At 41.8% G+C, this 18050-nt stretch overlaps 1 long non-coding RNA gene across 2 annotated transcripts; it reads right to left on the bottom strand.

Moving 5' to 3' along the window:
* Positions 1 to 272: 272 nt before the first annotated feature.
* Positions 273 to 16362, bottom strand: LOC137854321 (uncharacterized). Of its 2 annotated transcripts, XR_011095093.1 has the most exons (4): positions 16214 to 16362; positions 6617 to 9091; positions 3287 to 3437; positions 273 to 3127 (listed from the first exon to the last, which is right to left on the bottom strand). It is a non-coding gene; the product is annotated as an uncharacterized lncRNA (long non-coding RNA). The 2 variants fall into 2 exon arrangements; XR_011095094.1 differs by lacking the exon at positions 6617 to 9091.
* Between the last annotated feature and the right edge of the window lie 1688 nt (positions 16363 to 18050).

The following is an 18050-nucleotide window of genomic DNA, read 5'->3' as shown; positions in this document are numbered from 1 at the left end:
GAACTAGAAGAGCAGAGAGTGGAACTGGAGACACTCAGGAATGCTGAGTGAGCCCACCTCTGGACTGGGTTCCCTGAAGATCCATGTGAGGAAGTTGGGCCTCACTATTAGGGAAGACTAAGACAGGACGAGCTGTCTTCGCTGGACCCAGGTCTGAGGTAAAAGGCCTGGGTCCAGGCCTTCATCCTGACGGATAAAGAGGTGCCATGTCAGCACTGCGTCCAGCGTATCTAGTGGCTATGACATTCTTGGACTTTGGCAAGCTTCTTGGTGGACTTCCTTCTTAATAGTACATAGTAATGCTAGAAGAGGAGACTTAGTTCATTTGGTATGGAGCTCCCACTTTTGGTGGGAGCAGGAAAAGAGCCTGCAGTCGTTGTGCACATGGACAGTAGCGCCTTTCTGTCCCAACCTGTGAGCCAATTTCAAAGGTTTAACTTTATCTGGGGAAGCTAGCACTGTGTTTGTAGTCCAGGTTTGAGTTGCATGGCTGTGACAGAGCTGGTTTTACATTAGGTACTTGCATGTTGTTATGTTGTTAGGAGGACAGCCATGGATGTGAAGAAATCAGTGTGCTGCAGCGTCTACCTGAGACGCTCAGTAGGTTGTCAAGCAGTTAGCTTTAACATCTCTTTGGCATGTCTGCTTTAATTGTAATAACAGCATATTTTGTCATAGTCCTGCTTATTTACCTTTACACAGTATACTGCTTATTCACTCAGAACAGAACAAGTCCTGTTGCCCTTTACAGAGCAGGGATCAGAGTAATATTAGACATGCTCATCAGCCAGCGTTGGACGACATAGCCCAGCACTTATTTAAACTTTGCTTTGTGCCTAGGGTATTCAGTTACTAAAAAGAGCTTGATTGCTTCTTATGCTTGCCTCTTATGCCCACCAGCCTCAGTTACAATTTAGCTATCTCCCCAGCTGAACAATGCTAATGACTTTGAAAGGCAGTTAAGTGGATGATAAATTCCAATTAGTAGGTAAAAACCTTGATTTAAACTGTGGCAGGGCATATCTTTTTTTAGTGTCAACTACTTATACAAATGACTAGCTGTATCTGTTCAGCATACAGAGCTGACCCCACACACACCACCAAAATTTCTAGTTCCCCCTCCCCCAACAAAGAACAATCTCCTATACCTTCCCAGGGTGTTAGTAGAGAGAGAAAAAATAAAATAAAATAAAAATGTTCCATGTGATGATGGCTAAAAGAATTATTACAGGTGATGATTAGAGCTGTCACAAAAGGCACCAAATTGTTGCTATTTCTCCTGTTGCATTGTAGAAGAGAAAGTGTTCGACATATGAAACAGAAAAAAAAGCCTTTAAAAGTGATAAAATAAATAGGAAGGTCAGGCAGCTAAAGAGTATGTAGATGCTAAGCAGATAGTGACTGTTTTTACATCTGTTTTGCTTGTAACTGGTTGTTTCCAATTCAGTAGCCAAAAGCATGACCTGAAATCTTGTTTCAACAGCCTTGTTTTTAATGTTATCATTACACTTGCCTTGTGTTATGAGAGAAAGATGTACTGGAGTGAGCAGGGCAGACAGCCATGCGATAGCAGCATTCTGCAGCACGCAGTGTTTACGGATACCCTAAGATATCATCACAAGACCCAGATGAGAAGCACTTTCTGAGAAGTTAACGCAGGCCAGTGAGAGCGTTAATTAAATCTGGTAGGAGGCTTTAGTACCAGAAATTCCTTTTTACATGCGAAAATCATTGCCACTCTCCCAGGGGAGTAAACTCTTTGAAACGCACTGTGCAACTCCAGGTGGGCCCTAAATCACCAAATGTGATAACAATTTTAAGATAAAATCTTGGACTTCTCATTTTCTTAAAAACAGTCCAACCTCTACATTCTGAGGACAGAGAGAACTCCCAGAGTTGATTTCTTGATAGATCAGCATGAGTTTTGATTTTGGTTATTGTAAGATTTTTTAAGTCTTTTTCTTGTACTGGCTAGAGTTGATGACTGATCAGACATGAGATACTGACTCCTATTTCCTGGTTTAGAATTGTATTCCAACCAAAGCCAGACATTAGCGTTTAGGTCAAGGGAAGGTGAAACAACCATAAGTATTTGCAAAGAAAGGAGGAAAATGGATTAGGGATGTTAAAAAAAAATCCACCTGTGCTAGCAAGCGGTCTGTGCTGCACTGCAGGAGGTAACACCATGAAGGACTCCACAGAGGAAAACTTCAGCGTGCTCTCATGGTGTAGGAGTTGTTTCTCTTCCTTTTCCTCCTCCCAAATAAACAAGTCAAAAGGCATGTAGGAGACGGGAGGTATTTGTGTGGACGGTTCTGCTGCCCTGGCCCAAGGAATGATCAGAAAAGTAACGGGAGCTCTAGAAAAACATATTCTTAGAAACCACATCATCTGAACAGATGCAGTGCAGTTAAAGTTCACTGGATAGGTTTTATTTTCTACAGCATCTCTTTAAATACAGCAACGAGAAGTCAGCAGGTTCGTGGGTATGTACCCACTGGAATGTTTTGCTGAGCATTAATAACTACCCAGTGCTAGGTTCCAGCTATGTGGGCCAAAACAAACATAAGATAGTTTTTGGTTTCAGTCCTGCACATAACCTCTGGGAATTGCATTGAAACTTCCTGTTTTCCCTTCTACCTACCATGCTTTGCACAGCCTGCAAATGCAAGCTAGTGAACAGCTTCGACAGAATTATAGCTGGAAGGTCACCAAGAAGCAAGAAGGCAGCTTCAGAGTAATGCAAACGGCTCGAAAGGCCTGCCTGTGAAATACAGGCAGGGAAAAGGTCTTGTGAAAAGGAAACCATTCATCCTGGATCCCGTTACAAAGTGGATGCACTAAACCAGCAAAGTCCTCAAGCTGAACTTCGACACAAACTGCACTCCTGGCTCTCCATGGGCACCTCCACCATGCTCTGGCTGTGGGCACTGACAGGAACAGAAACATTGTCTCTGCATTATGATTTTAAACAGAGTTTGAAATGGATTCTCAATTTACTGAAGACTGGTACTTCATGTACAAATACTTAAAATGGGCTTCAGCTGTTGTCACTTTGCTTCCTCTTTGCTTTTGCAGGTTCTCTGTTACTTTCCAAGGGAAGGGGAGCCTGAGGCACTGGGAATGCCTGTTACTGGTTTTGTAAAGAGCAGATTTCCACATAGTAAAAAAAAAAAACAAAGAAAAAACAAACAAACAAACAAAAACACACAAACAAACAAAAACACAAACAAACAAACAAAACAAAACAAAAAAAACATGATAACTACGATAATGTTGAACAAACCTTGTGGCCTCCTATTTGTCATCAATCCAGAGTCAGTAGTGAGGGACAGCAAAGTCTTGAACAATTCAGTGCTTCTTCATGTACAAAAATCCCACTCGACTGGGCTTCAGAAGCTGCTGTTCTTTGCTGTATGACAATTAGGTCCTGAAGTCTGTGAAGTAAGTTAAACCTTGCTGACAGCCTGGCAAGTACAGCCATACAAGCAACATAGAAATTGAACTACTTTTCACTTCATTTCTTTACATTAAATGGAGGGGGGTGGGAGGAATTACCCATTTATTAGTACCACTGAAACCACCTCACACACTCACAGGCAAATTAGGAAGACTTTGGTCTGAAAAATAATAATCACCATCTTTCCCTACAGTATATAAACCTCTTTAAATTTGCTCCACTTTTTTGGGCCCCAATTCAGCAGAAAACTAGGACACTCGTTTATGACCCATTTTCTTCTATTAGGAATAAACTGTTTTGCATTAGTAAGAGATAATAGAGCCCAGTGCTGTGATAACAGGAAAGACAACATATTGACATTCATTGCAATAAAAACAGGTGCACAGAAATCCTTTTTTTTTTTTTTTTTCCAGGTTCTGGGAAGCAGATGGTCATTATGCCATTACAAATAAATGCCAAAAGATGTTAGGTAGAATTTTTTTCCACACATCATGTTTTTTATCCGTGCTCCAAGGCTTCTTTTAATCACAAGAGCAATTATATTTCTTGCAGAGATTCCAAATGCAAGGGATTTCTAAAAGGTAGCGATTAACAAGGCCAACACTGAGTTCAAATTAAAAAATGCTTTCAAAACATATCATTGCCAGAAGCACGTCTATGGTTTTAAAATGAATATTATCTAATTATCTAATTATTCATTCCTACCAACATTGTAAGTGTAGGGAGCTAGAAATTCTGAATCCCTCCCTCCAAAATAAATGAACAAATAAATAAATAAATAAATTGCTCTGCTTAGGCAAAGAAATGAAAAGCAGCCAACTGCAGTTTCATTTCGACTGTAGCCTCACTTTTCAGCCGATTACTGTTGATTTGAGTCAGCCCACGCCTCCAAAATACTGAGGTAAGCAACAAATGATGGCATCTAAGCCGGAGCAAGTTGATGTGTTTGGTGTGCCGTCTAGTGTTAGATCCTCTCCACCCACACATCACAGCTGCTCATGAGTGCAAGACAATTAGAGTGTCTCCTTTTCAATGTCCACGCATCTTTCACAAGGGCTGTCCTTGGAAGATCCGCTCACCCAGCACAGTACCCCCAGTATATTCACAATACCCCCAGTTTATTCACTCCCTGCCATAGCAGGTCTCTCTCCTGGACTGAGTAGCATCCATCTGGGGGTCCTGCCTTTTACCATTCCTCCCACATCACCTAAGCTCTGTCTCTGTGCTGGAACAAGCACTTGCACTAAGACCTCTCACTGCTGCCTCACAGATTTCCTTGGCCTTGATGTGCTGCCATATTTTCCCCTCCTCCTTTTTTTTTTTTTTTTGCTAGTTTCCTGCAGCATCTACTCATTCTGTAATAGCCTTGTTCAGCTCAAGAATATTCAAACCCTGGGCTGGGTATGCTTTCTGTCAGGTCATGTATAACAATATTTTTATGCATATTTGGCCTGATCATTCCATGTCCCTTCATTCTCCCCAAAATGTGTATAACTGCAAGGAGTTAATAAATGAAAAGGAAGTGTACAGAAATTTGGGTCTTTTTTTTTTTTTTTTTTTTCTCATCAGTCTCTTCCATCGCTTCCATTAACAGCTATCCTTCTCTTTGAGACTCCTATAACCCTCGCTGGAAGTGGTGCTTTTGTGGAGCATCCAGCTGGCTGCTCTCCCCCAGGAAGCAGGGATGTGTGCCAAGGAGCAGGGCTGGGCAAGGCTTAAAAACCCCGTCTTAAACTTCTTTTATCGCTTCCGAGGCCTCCAGCAAGGGCCATAACCATGTGACAGGACGTGGAGTCCAGAACAAAGAAGGAAACTTCTCTGCCAAATGGTACCTCTTGGACATCTCTCTCCCAAAAAGTAAACCACCAGTAGACAGCATCTCGAAGACTCACGCCCTATAAGGCCCTGAGAAGTGAAGCTATCCTATTAGCCTAGCTATAGGGAGTTCAGAATTCACAAAGTATCAGTTGGGAAAGACAACTGAGTAGAGAATGGTGTTGTATAATCTATTTAACAGACTAGCCTGATTTTTGGTAAAGCTTCAGCAAGCAACAAGAGCAAACCAACTAAATATAGGCAGATGTTTCTGGAACAAAACATGACGTCTGCATTGCTGTCTGCAGACTTGCTATTTCTACCTGGAGAATACCTTTGCCAGCCTGACTGAACATAAACACAGCACTACCAAGGAACTTAAGAGTTCCACAGCAGCTTATGTCCCTGTCTGGGAGAGTTAATTGTCTTTGCAGAGGCTCATATGCTGTTGTGTTTAGGATTTCTGATGGAAAAAAAAAAAAAGTGCCAGTAACATTTTGTTTAACATGGGACAGATTCCCTCTCTGCAGTATTAGGTACTGCTGCTTGTAATCTGGAGGACAAAAGCACTGAAGTTGTTGTGCATCTGTTTTTTTATTACCGGCTGTGACAGCAGAGTCGTATACTGCATAAAAAGATATACACAAACCAAAACAAACAATAAAACAATACATGAAATATTTCTTAATTTTCAGCTTTCTGTGTTTCTCCAGACCAGAAATAAGTATGTATAAAACACACTTTTCTTATTCCCCTGGTTTTATTGCTAACATATGTATTTCAGACTGGATCCCAAACTCACTGAGTTTAAAAAGAGCTTCAATACAAAGAAAATGGCCTCAGAGACCTAACTATTGACATGCACATTTTGAAAACCTCATGTGTGAAGCTTTGAGCTTCTTTGACTTAATGCTTAAAAGGGGAGAGAACAAGAATAGAAAAACTATTTGTCAGATTGCATTTATTAAGGAGCATCTCAGTTTTAAATCTGCTTTTTGATTTCCGTTGGAAAGAGACGTACAATTCAATTAGGATTTGACAATAGCAGTACCGATGCCACAGGCATAACCTGCATTCCCTCAGGAAGTGCAACCACCCCTCCATTGAGAGATCTGATGCACATTAGCACAATGGTTTGTGGATTGCTGAAAGCTTTTGAGTCACGCAGATCCAGAGTAAAAGGGTCTGCATGGGAGGGGGAGTTAAAAGAAAAATCTGAAAAGAATTCTTCTCATGAACATAGGGCACCAACATCAATTAGAATTAAATTTCCTGTAGCCCTGATAACCTACAGATTCCTGCCACAGGGATATCCATCCGCTAGCGTGACCCAGCACTCACCTCCACACCTGCTCAGGCCTTCCCTGACATCCTCTTGAACTTGGCCTCCTTCTCTTTCTCTTCCTCCTCCTCCTCCTCCTCCCCACCGTGCACAAGGTTTCCTCTGCTCCTCACACCCCACATCCCAGCCGGCCCTCCTCCAGCTGGCAGCCCATACCCTCACATGCCGCTTGGCTGCTCTGCAGGGAGACGGCAGCCCCCTTTGTGGGGAGGAGGCTCGCTGCTGGGCGCTGCGGCACCTTGGGGCGGCCATTTTGTGTGTGCCAGCTGGGTGCTGGCATGACATGGCCGCCATCTTGGGTGATGGGCAATGGGCAAGGGGGCTGCGCAGCCATCCGTCATCCTCAGGGGTCAAAACTCCCAGAGGATCTTCTGTGTTGGGAAAGGATGCTGGAGATGGATAAGGAGCATGATTTGGTAAAAATGATTATGCAGGAAAATGAGTCAAGCCCTACCAGCATTTCCGTAGCACCTGCCAACTGCCCCTCTTATCCAGGCAAGGCTGAGGTGGTGGCAATGGCAGCACCTTGCCCCGGTCAGCAGCAGCCATCGGGACCCAGCAAGGACAAGGTGCTTGAGGTGGAGAGCAGGCCAAAGCTGTGCTTGGCAGCGCAGTGGCTGTTGGAGACAGAGGGCTCCATGCTGCGCGCACGAGCGCAGGCTGCACGTTACACCGCATCTGTCACGCGCTGAGGTCAGCCCGTGGGAGCGTAAAGGATGAGAAGCCAGATCAAAAGCTGGGTTTCTTCTGTTTGTTTCACTCTCAGATTTCATGCTCTGAGGGCAAGCTTGTTGGATATAGCTTAAATAAAGTAGGTATTTCAGACAGTGTACTGGAAAAGTAACAACACCGGTTGTTATGTTACACAGCTACAAACGGTGCAAAGCTCTGAGCTGCTGGAAAAGAGCACTGATCTTTGACTGACACTGCCATGGTGGAAGCAGGAGGGAGGTAAAGTTTACAGAAAAACGTGTTTTAAAATCACTTTAATTCTTGAGAATATTCCTCAGGATCCCTGAAATTAGTCTTGTTTAAAGGTACTTGAAGAGTAAATTCAGCTGTGGTTTGAGAGCATGAGGACTTCCAGGAATTAATTTGATCTCCCAGCTCTGCTTGGCACCGAGTCAGAGAGAGAGGAGGCTTTGGGCTGATGGTATCAAATGGAAGTTTTTCTTCTCCAACCTCTGTGAGGTTGGCTGACTTGGGAAAGCACTGTATTTATAAGCAATAGCTTGTGACACAACTTTAGCACATTCAAAATGCACAAATAATTATGAACCTGTTTAGTAACTATTCTTTGCAGTATGACAAATAGTGTTTCAATATTTGTATACAGTAAACTATATCAGACACCAGTAAACTTCTCCAAAAATAAGCCTCAAGCACTATTTTTGCACCTAACTTAGTCACTGGCTTTTCAGACATCCAGAATGCCCAGCCATCATCGCTGACTCCACAGGAAGGTCTTGGAAGCAGATCAAAAAGGGGAGGGAAGAGAGGAAGAAAACAGATTGTGGAGCCAGATTCTGATTTCTGAATATTTGAGCCCAACACAGCCACAACACACCCAGAAGTTGCTTACAGGAAGCTCTGAACTGCACAAATGGCTTCCAGCTCTCTTTTGTCCATAGAACAGAGTACACAAATCAAGCAGCCAGCAGCAAGCAAACATTTACCACTTTCTTGTCTGCAAAACGAACAACGCTCTCTTCTGCAGCTGGGGGCTGCTGAGATGAGAAGGAGTACATCATGACATTAATTCTTTGGCAGAAAAAGGAGTTGCATCAAGGGCAATGCCACACAGTGTTTCAGATGGACCTTCATCCCACACACAACTCTATAGATGCCTCCTGCACACACAGCAGATGCTAAAGAACTGTACAGTTATTCCTCTTCAGCTTGCATCCATCATGTCTCTTCCTCCTCTTACCCAGAGAAAGATAAAAAGCCTCAACAGACTGGAAATTTTAGTGGCATGACATGACCAGGAGCTAAATGCCATATGTTTTCTGTCTTCATTGTAAGAATAAACGTCAAGGGCAGCAGACATGGTTTGTTACAAGTTCCTGAGGCTCAAAAACCTTAAGAAATTAAAAAAAATTGAAAAGAGGCCAAAAGGGAGAGCTAGCATGGTATTTCTTTCCATACTTCACTTGCTTTACATTTCTTCCACTGGGCCTGTGAAGGCTAGGATCCGCTTCTCTATAGAGACAAAGGTTTAAGTACTCTGAACAAGAGACAGATTTCCTTTTTTTTTTCTCTCTCTCAAGTTAACTAAAATAAAGCATACTTACTACGTCATTTATTTGTTTATGTTTATATCATTCTTATTTGACTAGATGTCATATGATATTAATTAAGGGTTTATGGAGATTACCATTCATACTTCAAATCAGATGAATATTAGAGAAGTACTTATGTATTATCAGAGGCAACAAAGTGGTCTCAGGATCTGCAACCATTCTTCGATGAATCTGAAAAATGATGGAAGAGTAGGTGTTGATGGTAGAGAAAGGTGAGAGCTTAAAACTCATATCATTTGCCATCTATCTGCCTCATCTCAGACCGGCTGATTTGACCACGAGATAAAGTATATTGACATTCACATATATAGGTTTCATATAATGGAAATACTTGCTGAGCAAAGATAGTTTTCATTAATTCCTATGCTATGTTTCTATGGTTTTTTTGTTTGTTTGTTTGTTTTTCTAATAAAAATGAACAGAAGTATTTTAATGCAGAAGTATTTTAAATGCTCTGAAAAAAATATGCTATCCACTGCCTTAAAATTGAAGTTGAAATTAACTTAAATGTATAAAAATTGTTTTAGAATGTGAGAAAAGCCTTAAAAATACTCCCATGCTCAGAAAAAATTCTGGTATGACTTTAGCATTGAGGATTGTGAGAAATGAAAGACGGGAATTCCTAACAGAAGGGGATGAAAATCATCAAAGGATTTATATGTTAACAACCAGTATTCTACCAGAGATCATCTATTTCAAAGCAAAGAGCCATCTGTCACACCCCCACAAAAAAAAAAAAAAAAAAAAAAAAAAAAAAAAAAAAAAAAAAAAAAAAGATTTTGGAGCTCCCTCTACTGGATGCATTTACTTTTAGCTTTGCTCTCCATACACTCATCTACTGAAGAAACTTTAAAAATTCACAGCATTTTCAGTAATAAGCTGCATATTTCACATGCACGTGTTACAGCGAGGAACATACTTTTTTCCCCTACAAATGAAGAGCAAATGAATGTAAGGCAGTACTGCTGGCTCTACAACTGGAGAAAAATCACCAGTGGGGTTCAAAGATTGCCTGTGCTACCAGTGGGACTTCTTTTGTTATTTTTCCTCTCTTTTTCAAGCATGAGAATCCATATCTACATGGATAAGACTTTTTTATTTTCTCTCTCTCTCTCTCTTTTTTTTTTTTTTTCCTTACCAAATCATCTGTTAATCAATTACTCTTTAAAAAATAAAAGAGGGCATTCTCAGCAATGCCGCTGCAGGAACAGGCCTTAAGAGTAGTGCCAAATACCGTATTACCCATGACACATGCAGCAGAGCCAACTCAGTTTTGATAAATTTGCACCTAAAAATTTAAGTGTAATTGGGCACTGCCCCGAACACCTAGCTTGGTTCTTGGTGCCCTGCATGACTGACACTTTGTGAGGAGAGCTTGGGGCACTCCAGTAGTGTGTCAGCTCATGCAGGGTGCTGCTCTGAACAGCCACCTGAGGATGGGATGAAGCATGCTTTAGAAGGAAATTTCTTTCTCTAACAACCATGGAATATCTTCCTCCAGTGTATCAGCTCTCCTGCTCATAGTACCATCATTTAGTTCAGCGACTGCCTATGTGGAGCATACTTGGCACAGCTTACTGGCAAGCCTGGATACACACGCCTTCACAGAGATATTTAAAAAAAAAAAGTGTTCCTAGTTCATTCACAAGTTGCCTATAGGGGCATTTATGTGCATATATTTGTATGCGTTGTGCTCATACATGTTGGCTATAAACTCATGGTAGAAAACACAAGAAGTGAAAGCACGTTATTTGGGATCTGTGTGTGGGTAGGTGCGTGGGCGCTTTCAGGAGACAGATACGCCAGTGAAAAGAGCTATATAAAAATAGGAGATTGAGGTTGTGAGGTCAGCACTGAAGAAAGGGAAAAATGAGAAGGAATGGGGCCACTGAGAAGGAATAAGTGGTGGAAGAGCAAAGGAGGCATGATGGCTCAACATCACAGGCTGGGGAGAAGAAGGTCACTGTAGTAGGGACAAAGGAAGAATACAACCATGTCTGACATTTTCTTTTCTGAGAACTTCCCCTCACCTCCAGCATCAACCTACAGAGAAAGGAACATTAGAAGTCACTTCTTATTTTTTTTCTAGAAAGGCAAAAGATGCCTGTCTGATCTTACCAGCTTCTTGTTACTTTTCATCTTTCAGTCAGTGCAAGTTCTGCTTTTGTTAGGTTTAAATACTTTACTGAAAATCTTAAGCTCTATATGATAAATCTTGGCCACTAAAATTATTCACTACTATATTGTAAATATTGTTTAAGAAGTAACAGTGTCAGCAGGGCTAACCCAATGCCAGCAGGAGTACCATTGCTGCAAATAAAGAGGCTTGCTTAGGTCAGTACGGTACTAAATAGACCACATTCCTCTTTAATAATCACATTAGGCTGGTGAATTTAGAATGTTATTTTAGTGACATCAGTTCTTTCAAAATGAGATCATGTCTGATAACTTCATTTAACTTTATTTAGGTTACTGTGTTCAAAAACAGTAGTAATAGGGATGTAGTTTCCAGGACAGCTGTTAAGAAACTAATCTTCATTTCCTGGGTACATCTACTTGACAGAGGAGGAACTTAAAGAAGGGTAATATCACTGCTTAAGGTTAGGGGTCAACAACCATTAATTCTAGGAATTTTATCCTCTCATCCTTCCACCCTCTTTATTTTAAGTATAAAATGCAAATGAGATACATAACTATTAAAAATACCTTGGTACAGAAGAAAGAGGTCTAATAGGGACAACAGGACAGATGGATGGGGACAAAGGAGCAGAGATTACTTCTCCCTATTCAGTACCTATTCTGCCTGGAGTGTGATGGCTTACCGACCAACAATCGTTTCATGCCTACAGGGTATTATTTTCACGGCTGCTGAGCTGGGTCCATGCTAGGGAGCCTCTTGGATTCAGCTGGTGGCTGCAGTTGTCAGCAGCTGCCTGGGCAGCTTGAGCAGCATGCTACAGCCAGGAGCACCCCCTGAGGAACAGAGCCTTTGCTTTTGGTATTTTTTTAAAATAAAAAATAATTTAAAAAAAAGTCAGGGTTGGGGGGAGATTCTTGATGGCTACCATCTCACTGGAGCTGCCATGACACAGGAAGGATGCCTCATCTCCAAGTTCTGCTGATGCTGATCGCTGTGCAAATTCATAACAGATAAATTGAGGTAAATGGAGATTGCACAGTTCAATGGTAGATATTGTTGTTACCATGCCTCAAAGGTATGTTCTTGGTGGTCATATTAGATAAAAACAATTAAAGTAGATTTCCTTCTTCCCATCAGTTAGCTCCCTTTCTGCTTTGTAGACACCTGGAGGAAAAGAGTGCCTACTTGCACACTAGCTATTGGCTAGCAGAAATAAGGATTATATGGAAAGACTGTGACAGTGTAGATGACAACAGCTCTTTTAGGAAGTAGACTTTGGCTGCTGATAGGTCAGCAGCTTCTGCTTGATTACAAGTCTCGAGTGACTACACGGTCTGGAGTATGTTTTGGAAGAACATAAAACAGAGACTTCATGTTGGGCAGGTTATTAGGTTACATGGAAAAGAGACAACACTTGCCCTCTTCATTTTGACAGTGTTTGTTTCCACACAGATACTTTAAGAAACATCCAGTCCAAGAAGCTGAAAGAATATAGAGCAAAACATCTATTTTTACTCCAGCCGTACATTTACATCAACTCCCCAGTGCTTATTGTTTGAGTGAGCATAAGCTACACAATGCCATCTAAAAATAAGCACACGTACAGTTTTTAGTACCAGAAAATAAATCTATTCATTTAGTGCAGGAAAAGCATATCAACTGGTATTCTTAATCATCTGTCAAGCTTTAAAACTAAACTCAGCTGGCTTTGAGGTACTTTTCCTTTTTAGTCCATTTATCACAACTTCTCCTCTCTTCTCCCAGGACTTGTCTCAAATCACTGGCTTTGCCACCAGAACGTTTGGCAACCTGACCCAACAGTGAAGGCACGGACTTTTCAGATCCCATGGTATTAAGGGCTGCAGTGAAGGAAACGGGGTGTCTACGGCCTCCCCGTACAATTTCATGAACCAGAAGGAGCAAAGGAACAAAAGCATGTCACTGTTAAGTCTCAAACTTCCCTCTCCCAAAGCAATAAATTATGGTGGATTTGTCAGTGATTGTGTAAGAATAAGAACCACCTTAGGGATGAATATCATTAACCAAAATCTCACGTTATGACAGAGCACTTTAATCCCTGTGTTGCAAAAACAGCACATAATTCTTCTTTTGGCAGAAAGGTGAGCTGGTGCCCTGTGCTCATACCAATGCCCTAAAAACCTAAAAATCCCAATGGCAAAGAGGATGTATCTGGGCTCTGGGCCTGGTTTCCTGATTTCACAGCTGACTTCCTGCCAGGATCTTGCAGTGCTGCCTTCTGGGGTGTGCACCCAGATTTCTTCCACGGCGGTAAGCATACGGCCTGAGGAGAGGGCAGCGCATGCTGAAGTCTAATCAGAACAAAGATGAGATACCTTTGGGGCATGTGTCTAGACCCAGGACCCAGACAGTGCTCCTATGTCCCAAAATGTAAACACAGTTGTAGGTACCTAACTCACATCTGCAACTTCGTGTTGCATGCTTTTCAAAAATCTTCCTGCCCATCACTTTTTTGGTGATTTATCTAGGCAGTTGCACCAAACTGCAGCCAGAACAAACCATCTCAGAGCTTGCAGGATGTACTTTCTGAAAGCCCTCTCTTTCTTCAGCCTTGGCTCGGCCTTATAATGTAGATAATGCAATAATTACTGTAAGCCTGACTGCCACTTCATTTTCTGTATGCATTTAACGATGCTGGTTTTGATTAATTTAAAGCCCTGTGTCTCTGCTCCTGCTCCATCCTGGAAAACAGACGTTCCAGATCCAGCAACAGACAGCTAAATTTAGTAAACATTTAATGTTCATCTCCTGCACAGTTTAAGCTGACACACTGACCTAATTAGCTTTTTGGCATCACGAACACTCCCAGCCTAGGGAGGGTGGCTGCTCTGTGACAGTAATGGGAACCAGATAGTTCTTATATTGTTTGCCTGCTCTAGGCACCTCAAATACAGCAGTTAAGAGGCTCCGACAGTGATAGCTTGGATGAAGAGGTAGGATGAAAATGGAGGAAGAGTCTGCCAGCAATATAAGTTTAGGAATGCTGGGTTCATGAAGCAAATGTTTTTACTTAATTTAAGGTTAACTGATACAAGTTGAGCGTATTAGGAGTAAGAATAACTATTGTATCTGGATTATTTTTTTTAAAAGCAGCTGTATTATGTTTCAATTAAAGCCCTGAGGTTTCTTAACAAACCAGATAAGGTGTTCCCTAGAAATAATCTTTTAAAATTAGTTGGTCTTAAGTGAATAAATCTATCATTTATTCATTTATCAATGTTAGCTTCTTCTAGTAACTAAACCTTTTGGAAACATAATTTTAAAGCACTTTATTTTATTAACATCCTCAAAAGTAACCTTGCTATCTTGAGTCCCAAACAGCGAACAGAAGCAGAATACCTTGATTTAAAATGTTTTTTTTTTTTCTTTTTTTTCTTTTTTTTCTTTTTATGTGAATGGACAGTGAGCCATTTGAAATCTGCGACTGGATTCTCACCACATCCACATCTTTACTTTGCGTGAGGCACGTTGCTGGCAAATGTGCAGCACAATGAGAGAGGCTTGTGGTTATAGCTGTGCTGGCTGAGCTCTGTACTTGCACAGCTCTGTGAAATGTGTGCTTTCTGTACATGTCACAGAACCAGAAGAAGGGAATCTCAGGAGCGATCGTGGTTCTGCCCCAAGGCAGGCTGATGTTTGTTTAATTCACAGCCAAGGCTATGAAGGCCTGCTGGTTAAGAAACTGCTGACTGACATGAAAAGCAGACAGGGACTGTACGCAGAGAGATGCAGGAGTTTCAATTTGAGCCTAACATCAGTGCGTGATAAAAGCCTCGATAATTCTAGCCCCAAATCCCAGAGGTGCGAGCCCGGTGTTGCTGAGGAGCTGGCTGCCGTCAGCACCAGCTGAGTTGGGTGGGCGAGGGCAGGAGCAAAGAGGGGGAGATTTAATCACCCACCAAACAAGTGTTTAAAAGGCAAAGAAGCACGAGGTTTAAGTAACAGTCTCCTTAGCCAAAACACTCATGGGCCACTGGAGAAAGCTGGGGAATTGGAGACGCTTCGTCATAAGCCAGGGGTAAAGAAATGCAAATGTGGCCAGTTCTGGAAAGCACATTGCTGTTGTCTTTGGAAAAAGGGAGTTAGTAAATGAATGTGATGCAGGGAAGCTGGCAAAGTTACTCTAAAGAGTAGGGAAACTGAAGAGACCACAACCTCCAAAAGGTCTCCTTGGCAGATAATGGTCATCGCTGGTGTTATAGTATTGATCAAAGCTGTTTGATTGTTTATAATTCAGAAAGATTTGGGCATTGCTACAGTAAAAGAGAATGAGAATAAAACCTTCTCCCTGTTTCACAGAGATCCTCTCACAGCAGTACTCAAGAAGCAAGAGTTTTCAAGCGCATTCAACTCAAACCTGGTTTGCTACCAATTAAGCCAATGTTAATCAGCTTAATGCTTATGCTAATGCGTAAGTGTGTTATTGAGGAAAGGACGAGAGATACTGAAGCCATCCCTGCCTTCAACACTAATGACAAGAAACTTGCAGTTGTGCAGCTCTCCCTGATAATACGTCGTGCTAAGAGGGTATTCAATTTCTGTCTAGCTCCTCGTGTAGAGAGAAGGAATTAGAGGCAGAAGCAGTCAATGACTACTTTCAGCAAAGTGATCTGGAGAGACTGAGCAGCTCAGTCCACAGCCGTGCTAGTTTTCAGGACCCCTGAGCTGAGGAAGGTGAAATGCCCAAAGGGTGCAAGTCTGCGAGTCCCTGCCAGGGAGGACAGTGGAGGCTCAAAGCTGGCCGGCGCATGAAGAAAGGGCTCGGTTGCTGACCTTAAACTCCATGTCCATTCAGTGTCCTGGCACCCATCACATTGGAACTAATTCTAAAGTAATACAACAGGTTGTGACCTAAGCCGGGCACTTGGTTGAGATATACTATGGCTTAGCTTGGAAGAGACCATTTAATGTCACAGTCAGGCTCTTCGTTGTGGTGTCTTTGTTAAGAGCAAGGGATTCAGGCAGCAAGGGCAACAGTGCAGATGCACGGTACACTAAGAAAAGCTTAGCACATTATTGTATAAGTAGAGGACCATACAGTTATACCAGGATTAGTTCTTCAGCAAACAGTTGGACTAGGGAGACCTTTTAAATTACATGATAAGCATGCCTACCCAACGAAACGTGACATCATGTTGCTGTTGTGATTCCTGGGATCTGGGAAGAAGCAGCACAGACAGCCAGGGCCTTCAGTGGCCAGCGAGGATTTCTCACAACATCGACCTCTCAAGGCCCTCATCCTCTGCAAAGAGAAAGAATTCATATTGTGGGGCTCCCTCTGCTGGTTCAGTATCAACTTTCACTCCAAAGGGCTCTCCCTTCTCCCCAGCTGCTGGTTATCACCCAATTTATTTCACGTGCTGTGTGGAAAAAGGGAAAAGTGAATACATTGCTTATCAGAGCACGTCTGTGATTTCTGATGCCATTCCTCTAAAAAGGAGAAGAAAGGCTTCTTCTAGGTCTAGTTTATTGGACTCGCAAATGTGTGGTGTGTGCAGACGAATGTTTACTAGACATGTACCCCTATCACCCCATTCTTCCATGAACTGCTAATATGTGTGCATTCACGCTCTGTGCCCACTCTGATATGCATTAGGCTGCCTCGCCAAGTATAAACAGCATAAATGGGAGGAAGACACTGTGAAAATTCTGTGCAAAATCACACGCAAACAATACCAAGGAATTAAGTGTAAGTTTTTACACTTTTCCTTTATACAGCCTATTTAAGTGTTACGTGACCTAGAACCTCCCTCATTTTTACTGAGTGGTTTCTTATTGTCCTGCATGTAAACAGCACCACAGAGCTCCAAGCCTGCCCTTTGAAGCCGTAGCCAGGCTCAAGGTGCCACACAATACAGTTTAGCAATGTGCGTGCTAAAATCCAACTACAGAGATGAGAGAGAATACAGTCAGACATAACAGTGAGCATCCAAGGTGTTGTTCAAGTTTCGTTATCCTCATGACCTTCAAAGAGTGCTGGGGAGGGCTGTATACGTTGGCTCGCTTTGCCTCTCAGATTAGGGTTGTTAATCCAAATTCTCTGAGAATAAAGCAAACCTTTCCATTTTGATAGGCCTGTGGCTTGCAGCAGGCATGCTGTTACTGGGGTCTTACAGAATAGCCTCCAAAGGCCAAGGCAACAAAGCTGAGACTAAAGCATTTCTGGGGTATGCATTTGTTCTGCATGCAACAACCTCCCCTGCAACAATTATAGCATTCTACTCCAAGTGTTTTATAATTAATATCAAATAGCTTTAGCTTTAAAATGTAAAATTTCACATTGCTCAAGGATCTTCAGAATGGATTAAAAGTGTCTGAAAATAGATGCTAGAATTTTTCTACCTCTTTTCTTGTGGCTAACACACTATTTTCAAGTTAAAAAAAAAATCCAACCAATCTGGCACATCAAACTTTTAAGCCTATAAAAATGCAAATAGTGGAGGTGTACACCCCTCAATGAGACTGAAAAAATACTGATGGGAAAACCACAGTGTAATTACAGGAATGGCTGATTAAATCAGGATAGCACTTAACAGAATAATATAATTTCAAATAAAAATACAGGTGATTATATCATCTTTTCGATGACACCTCCTAGAGACGATGAGAGATGGAACTTTTCAACTAGTGAACACTTCAATTTATATTTTTTAAATTTAAGTAGTAAAAAAATCCCTTGTATTTTCTCTGTGTTCACTGAGAGAATGGTGTGTTTTAATTCCAGTTTGTTGGAATAAAAGGGTTACAGCCAAAGACTAGAAGGGTGCTTAGCTCTGAATGTTGGTAGCTGATAATGGACTCCTAACTATATGCTGCTGAGCTGAATCCAGTGAAAGTCATCAGAAAATGATCCTGCTAAAGTCATTGGAAACACTCCTTACAATTCCTACAGGAACTGGAATGACCCAGTAGTGATTTTAAAGTTTGCAATCTTCCTAAGATTTTATGGTG

The sequence above is a fragment of the Anas acuta genome, chromosome 3 (genome assembly GCF_963932015.1).
Source record: "Anas acuta chromosome 3, bAnaAcu1.1, whole genome shotgun sequence".
NCBI lineage: Eukaryota > Metazoa > Chordata > Aves > Anseriformes > Anatidae > Anas > Anas acuta.
Note: the sequence above shows the minus strand (reverse complement) of the source record. Positions and strands in the feature narration are given on the sequence as shown.